The following is a 7,002-nucleotide window of genomic DNA, read 5'->3' on the forward strand; positions in this document are numbered from 1 at the left end:
GTAACATCTGCACAGAAGCAGGTGGGGTCAAGGACGTGCTTTCCCCTTTCAGAGAGAGGAAACAGGGACGTGCTTGTGTGACAGTGAGAAGCCTGAGGTAGGGAGCTGCTGGAGCTGTGCTCTGAGAGGGGGCGGGCTCTGGGGCAGAAGAGCTGCCCTTGGCTGGAAAGGCCCATCTCCCGTAGTAAGGCTGGAGAGAACCGAGGCTGAGAGCTCAGAGCTCAGAGCACGGGCCAGGGGGCTGGAGCCTGGAGTCAGCTTCTGCTTCCGCTTCCTCCAGGCAATAGGAAGCTGTCAGCAGTGGGGGGAGAGCAGGGAGAGGAGCTGGCCTGAGGGAAGACCGCAGACGCAGACAAGGCAGAAAGCCCTGGAATAATGGGGCCTGGAGGTGGGGATGCACTGACCCGTTAGGTGAGAGGGAAATGATGTGCAGATAGATCCTGGTCTGCTGCCTTCGCTCCACTCCTCCTCTGGGCAGAAAGCTCCAAAGGAGGAAAATTCTGGGGTCTCAGTGGATTTCTGCCCAGTCCAGTCTCAGGGGAATATGCTCTAGAAGGAGCAATGACATGGGCGGAGGGCAAGGCTCAAGCCAGCAATGATTTCTCTCTGTCTATAGCCAGACAGAATAGCCCACCTCTCCACCCATCAGTCAGTCAACACTCATCTCATTTATGAAACACCTGCTAAGCTCTGGGCCCTCAGTGGTAGCTGGAGATATTAAAATACTGTCTTTCCTAATAGACTAACTGGTATATGACATGACAGGAGTTCAAGCAGAAAATGCAATTCTACAGAGAGCAAGGAGGGAGCAGGCCTCAACAAGTAAGTGGGTGGGTTTTTGGATCCCCCCCTAAGAAGGTGGGAAGGATGTTCCTGCAGAAGGGATGGATTGGCCAAGTCCCCGGTGTGAGGCATTGGGCTTGATGGCATAGAGGATGGTCCTGGGCAGAGCTGCCGCTTGGCTTCTGCTCATGACATGGTTTTTGCTGTTTTGTTCCTTGAACACCACCCCCTTCCTGGTGCTGCTCCCCTGCCAGTATCAAGAGAGAAGCAAGGAGATGTCACCTTGAAAAGGTGCCTTTGAAGGTCCATGAGCCGGGACCTGTATTTTCTTTGTAGCCCTAACAGTCTTTAAAGTTGATTTTTTTCTCTCTATTCATGGAATACAGGACCTAAGGGCAAGTTCTCTGTTGTTCTTGTTTACAGCATTTTCCCGACATCTAGAAAAGTCCCTGGAGCAGAGTAAGAACTTACAAGTGTGCAATGAATGAATACATGTGTGCATGTGAGTCTCAGGAGACATGCAGGGACAGGAGCACCTGGGTATGCATGTTGGTGGGTAGATGGAAAGGGCTGACCCTTGTCCTTATTTTGAGAAATTTTGACAAGTTTCAAGAAGTTTCCAGTTACGGGTGAGAAAATGCATGTATACATTTTTTTTTCATGTTTTTTTGCTAATATCTTTTTTTAAAAAATTTTTTATTGTTGGTTGTTCAAAAGCATGTATACATTTAATGCATGGAAAAGTTAATAAGTGGCAATTACCATGCTTTTCGCCAATATTAGCGTGAGTTTCTTGAATAGGTGAAGACTTCACAAAGAAAATCCATAATTCCTAGCTGCTACAAAGGGCCTTGGGGAAGAGGCTGCTGTGCCGCAGGTCTCCACGGGGAGGCTTGGGAATTTAGTACTCAAATCACTGAAACTCTTAGGGTTCATCATTCCTTGGAACTGGCCTAAATCTTTTACCAAAACCTTTAATGAGGACTAGATATTAGCCAGTTTGCAAGAGCAAATCTTCTGCCCGCGATTCTCATGTTTGTGGAAAAATCAAAGCTGCAAACTGTCCTGATTGTGTGATTCCGAGAAATGGACCTGCACTCTACCAGCTTCACCTTTACCTTAATCTCCAAGATCTGGGGCAGGTAGAAGAACCTGAGATTATGGATTTGGGTTTTTTTTGTTTGTTTCTTTCTTTTTTTAAATTTATTTTTAAAATTTTCAAAAAATTTTAATTTGTTATATATAACAACAAACTGCATTACAATTCATATTACACATATAGAGCACAATTTTTCATATCTCTGGTTGTATATAAAGTGGAGTCACATTCTTCGTGTCTTCATACATGTACTTAGGGTAATGATGTTTAGCTCATTCCTCCATCTTTCCTATCCCTATGCTCCCTCCCTCCCCCCTTTTCCCTCTGCCCTATCTAGAGTTTATTTAATCCTCCCATCTCCTCTACCCTGCAGCATATTATGAATCAGAGAAATCATTCAGCATTCGGTTTTTTGGGATTGGCTAATTTCATTTAGCATTGTATTCTCCAGCTCCATCCATTTACCTGCAAATGCCATGATTTTAATCTCTCTTAATGCTGAATAATATTCCATGTGTATATACACCACAGTATCTACTGAAGGGCATCTAGTTTGTTTCTACAGTTTAGCTATTGTGAATTGTACTGCTATAAACAGTAATGTGGCTGTGTCCCTGTAGTATGCTGTTTTTAAGTCCTTTGGGTACAGACCGAGGATTGGGGTAGCTGGGTCAAATTGTGGTTCCATTCCAAGTTTTCCAAGAATTCTCCACACTGCTTTCCATATTGGTTGCACCGATTTATAGTACCACCAGCGATGTATGAGCGTGCCTTTTCCCCCACATCCTCGCCAACACTTATTGTTGTTTGTATTCTTAATAGCTGCCATTCTGACTCGAGTGAGATGAAATCTTAGAGTAGTTTTGATTTGCATTTCTCTAATTGCTAGAGATGTGGAACATTTTTTAATATATTTGTTGATTGATTGTCTATCACCTTCTGAGAAGTGTCTGTTCAGTTCCTTGGCCCATTATTGATTGGGTTATTTGTTTTTTGGGTGTTAAGATTTTTGAGTTCTTTATGTATCCTGGAGATCAGTGCTCTATCTGACATGCATATGGTAAGAATTTGTTCCCAATTTGTAGGCTCTCTATTCACCATCCCGTTTATAGATTCTTGATTTTAATTCTTGCACTATGGATTTTGTTTTTGTTTTATTGGTTTGTTTGGTTTAGTTCTCTACCATGAGGGCTGAAATAGCAGATGTGCAAAGTGCCTTCAAATTTTTCCCTTAAACCCAAACCTTCCCTTCTTGGGGTAGTTTTATATCTATTAGGAAACAGAGACTCGGAGAGAGGCTAAGGACCTGACTCAGAGCAGGGATTCATGCCCAGATGACCAACTAACAAACTTGTGCTTTTTCCAACACCAGGGCTCACCAATACAGAGGGCTGCGGGGTCCCTGGGGAAATCAGCTCAGGTTTGTGATGCTGAGCAGTGACTGCCCCTCCCTTCCCTAGAGGGAGTGAGGTCAGGTTGGACTATGCTGCTCTACAGCAAAAGAAGCCACATCTTTCCATGCCCCTAACTTTTAAAAAGAAGCTAGCAATCTGGATTTTGATTGAAATTTCCCGCCTTTAACGTACAGCGACTTAGCTGGGCACAGCAGTGCATGCCTGTCATCCCAGCAACTTGAGAGGCTGAGGCAGGAGGATCTAGAGTTCAAAGTCAGCCTCAGCAACTTGGCGAGGCCCTGAGCAACTTAGATCCTGTCTCAAAATAAAAAACAAAAAAAGGGCTAGGGATGTAGCTTGGTGGTTAAGCACCTCTGGGTCCAATCCCTGGTACCAAATGAAAAAAATTAAAGTACATTTACTTAAAACACTATGCTAGTCAAGTAAGACCCGTGTGTGGGCAGCCCCCCACTGTGGGTTATTTTCCAGGTGTCCTGGTTGGGAGGATGTTTTGCTGTGTTTAACAAATACCTGCCCAGGGTAGCAGAAGCAGGCAAGAATTTGTTTTCTTACATACCAAGAGGTCTCAGGTCACAGCCCAGGCAGATCCACCCAGGCTGGGTCCATCTTTCTCTTCCTGAGTGGGAACGGCACTCTGAGGGCGTGAGCAAAGCAAGAGAAGGGTCTGTCTGGTACGTTTGCTTGTGTTGCTCCTTAGTACAAACCTCCAAAGCAAATCTGCAAAGGACGTCTGCAGTGGCAACTGCTCTCCACAGAATTCATTGTCCCCACTTCTGGGTTGGCATGAGCAAACAGGAACCCTTAGCTCTGCAGAGGAGAGTTTCTCCTAAATAATGTTTTAAACATACACTTTAGCCAAGCTTGATATCCTCTTCCCTCTCCCAACCCCTAGACCCTCTCACCCAGGCGTCACCTTCAAATCATCTCTACAAACTGCTGGCTGAGTGTGGGAGGTACACGGGGGGTGGGGGGGTGGGGAAGGGGTGAGGCTGACCTGGGAGAGTCAAAGGGCAGAGGGGTGAAGGCTGTTCTTAGGATTCATCGATTTGGGCATTGCCAGGACACAGGGGGCCAGTGGAGTTTCAGAAACACCCTACAGCATGTTCCCTTCCTTCTGTGTGCAGCCGTATATATTAATAAGGAAGCTATTTTGCTTTACCTATTCTGGGATAAATTCCCCAAAATAGTGAGAGACAGGGAGAAATGCTCTCCTCCCGCTCTGGCCTCCACCCCCACCCAGCTCCAGGATTTCTATTTCAGCTGCAAGTACCATAGCTGGTATCCTCCCCTCTCTCCTCTGGGTGAGTGGGAGGAGCTGCAGAAGATGTTAATTCCCACTCATCAAAGATGCACACTTTCATTTGGCTGCAGACAAGAGAAGCGGGGAATGCACAGAGCTGCAGACTGATCGATTAACTTACATTCTTCTCAGAGAGATTGAAAAGAAAAAAATTACCAGGCTAAAGAAAAAAAAAAAAAATTACCAGGCTAAGGAGAGCCTTTCTAGCTTCCAGAATTTGAATGACATTGTCAACCATATTGTGCTGGTGTGTCACCAGAGGCCATATCAGAGTGTGCAGGACTTCTAGAAGACTCCTAAAGCCCCCAGTAGGAGGTGGGCAGCGATTTCACAGCCAGGCCTTGCTTGGGCTCAGGCTCCTGAGCATAGGGAATGTTCTAGTGGAGTTCTCCTATAGCACGGGGGTGAGGGGGGGAAGGCTTTCCTATCTTTGCAGTTGCACGTTTGCTGTTCTGTTGTGGTCATTGCTGCTGGAGGGAGGTGCTCCGTTTGGAAAATTGACACAGGACATAGCTGAATCTGAAATTGAACTCAGGTTCTTGTCTTTATCATCCAGGTGATAGTCTGGGTCTGGTGGTCAGAAGCAGACCTCCAGATGACTTGGAGAGTGTTTCATTGGGAAACACTCCCAGGAAAAACCAGTAGAGGACCAGGGACACAGGATCAGGAAGAGAAGGAGACGAGGCAGGGGTGTAATGGTGTGCCACTGAGCACAGTCCCAGGGAGGGAGGAGGAGGACACACATATGACTCAATTCCACTGGAGCTTCGTTATCAGTGTAGGTCATTCCCCAGGGTGTTCCTAAATAAGGATGAGTAAAGCTAGGACATTTGCACCCCTGCAGCCACAATCCCAGGTTAAAGATTTCCCCAGCTGACCTCAATGCTCCTGTGAGTAGGCAAAGTAGACCCTGAAAGTCCAAGGAGACATACAGAAGCCAAAAGTGTATGCCAAAGTGGAGGCATACAGAAGCCACTGTTCATAACACGTAGACAGATACTCACCATTTCTGCGGCAAGTGACCTCAAGAGTTGACAGACCTCTGAGACAGATGTGGAAAATTCTTCTTCATAGAATTGGCACCAGATTAAATACGATACACGAATGTACACCACCTAGACCTTATAATAGGGCTCAGACGTGGGGAACTCTCACTAAACAATATCGTGATTATGGCGAAAATTGGCACAAACTTAACTTCTGTAGCCTACTAGGTCAGTCCTGGAAGGGAGATGGCAGATGTGAGTTCTTACCTACGCTCCTCCTGTCCCGTGGGAAGATGTGGCCCATCAGTTGACACACCCTTCCCCTGAAGGATCTTCGTGCTTTGCATACTTGTTGGAGCTGATATTCTGGCAGCCATTATCAATCTGCCTGAGCTGGAGCAAATGAAGCATCTTCCAGCTCTAAGGTAACAGGAAACCCTCTCCCTGCAGATGCCCCCTTTACTGCTCCCTGCACCCTCCAGCATGGCTCCCCCCCCCCCCCAGTGTGGTTCTCTCAGAATGCTCTCTGCTGGGAGGCTGGCTAATCATCTTAAAGATATGCATGGTACTCAAAACATTTGTGGAGCATTTCTTCTACTATGGCCTTCAGAGAAAGTCTGAGACTCATTGATCACTTTATTAAGCACGTACTATGTGCCACACACTCTGTTGAGGACTTGATAGGCATTGGTTACTTAATGTTCACAGTACCCTGCAAGGTGGGTACCATTATTATCCCCATTTAAAGGTCTCCCCCAAGGATACTGAAGTTGGAGGGTGTTCAAATCTGGAATCCCCTTCAACAAAGTCTCACGTGTTCAGAGGTGAGGATTTGGGAAAGTGAGTGGATGGTAAGTGTTAGGACATCATCAGTTGATGAGTCTATTGATGACTGAATGGATGACTGGGAGGTAGGACCTAGTTGGAGGAAGTGGGTCACTAGGAGGGTTGGAGGGGTTCATCTTCTCCCCATCCCCTTCTTCTCTCTCTCTGCTTTCTGGCTGCCATGAGCGGAGCAATCTCTACCGGGCCCTTCTGCCATGATGCTCTGCCTCACCTCAGACCCAGAGCAATGGAACCAGCCCACATAGACTGAAACCTCTAAAACCATGAGCCCAAATAAATTTTCCTTCTATAAGTTGCTTTTCCCAGGTATTTGTCACATCAAGGCAAAGGTGACGAACACAGAGGGTGTCATAGTTCAATTTCCATTACTATAATGCAATACCTGGATTTGGGCCACTTTATAAAGAAGAGAGGTTTATCAGCTCACAGTTCTGGAGGTTCAAGGGCATGGAGCAACATGCTCGGCTCCAATGAGGACATCATGGCAGATGGTTTCACAATGTTAGGAGTTGGTACAAGAGGGAGTGATCACACAGCCAGACAGGAAGCCCGAGCAGCTGGGGATAGGCCAGA

Source organism: Marmota flaviventris, chromosome 1 (assembly GCF_047511675.1).
Source record: "Marmota flaviventris isolate mMarFla1 chromosome 1, mMarFla1.hap1, whole genome shotgun sequence".
NCBI classification, from domain to species: Eukaryota; Metazoa; Chordata; class Mammalia; order Rodentia; family Sciuridae; genus Marmota; species Marmota flaviventris.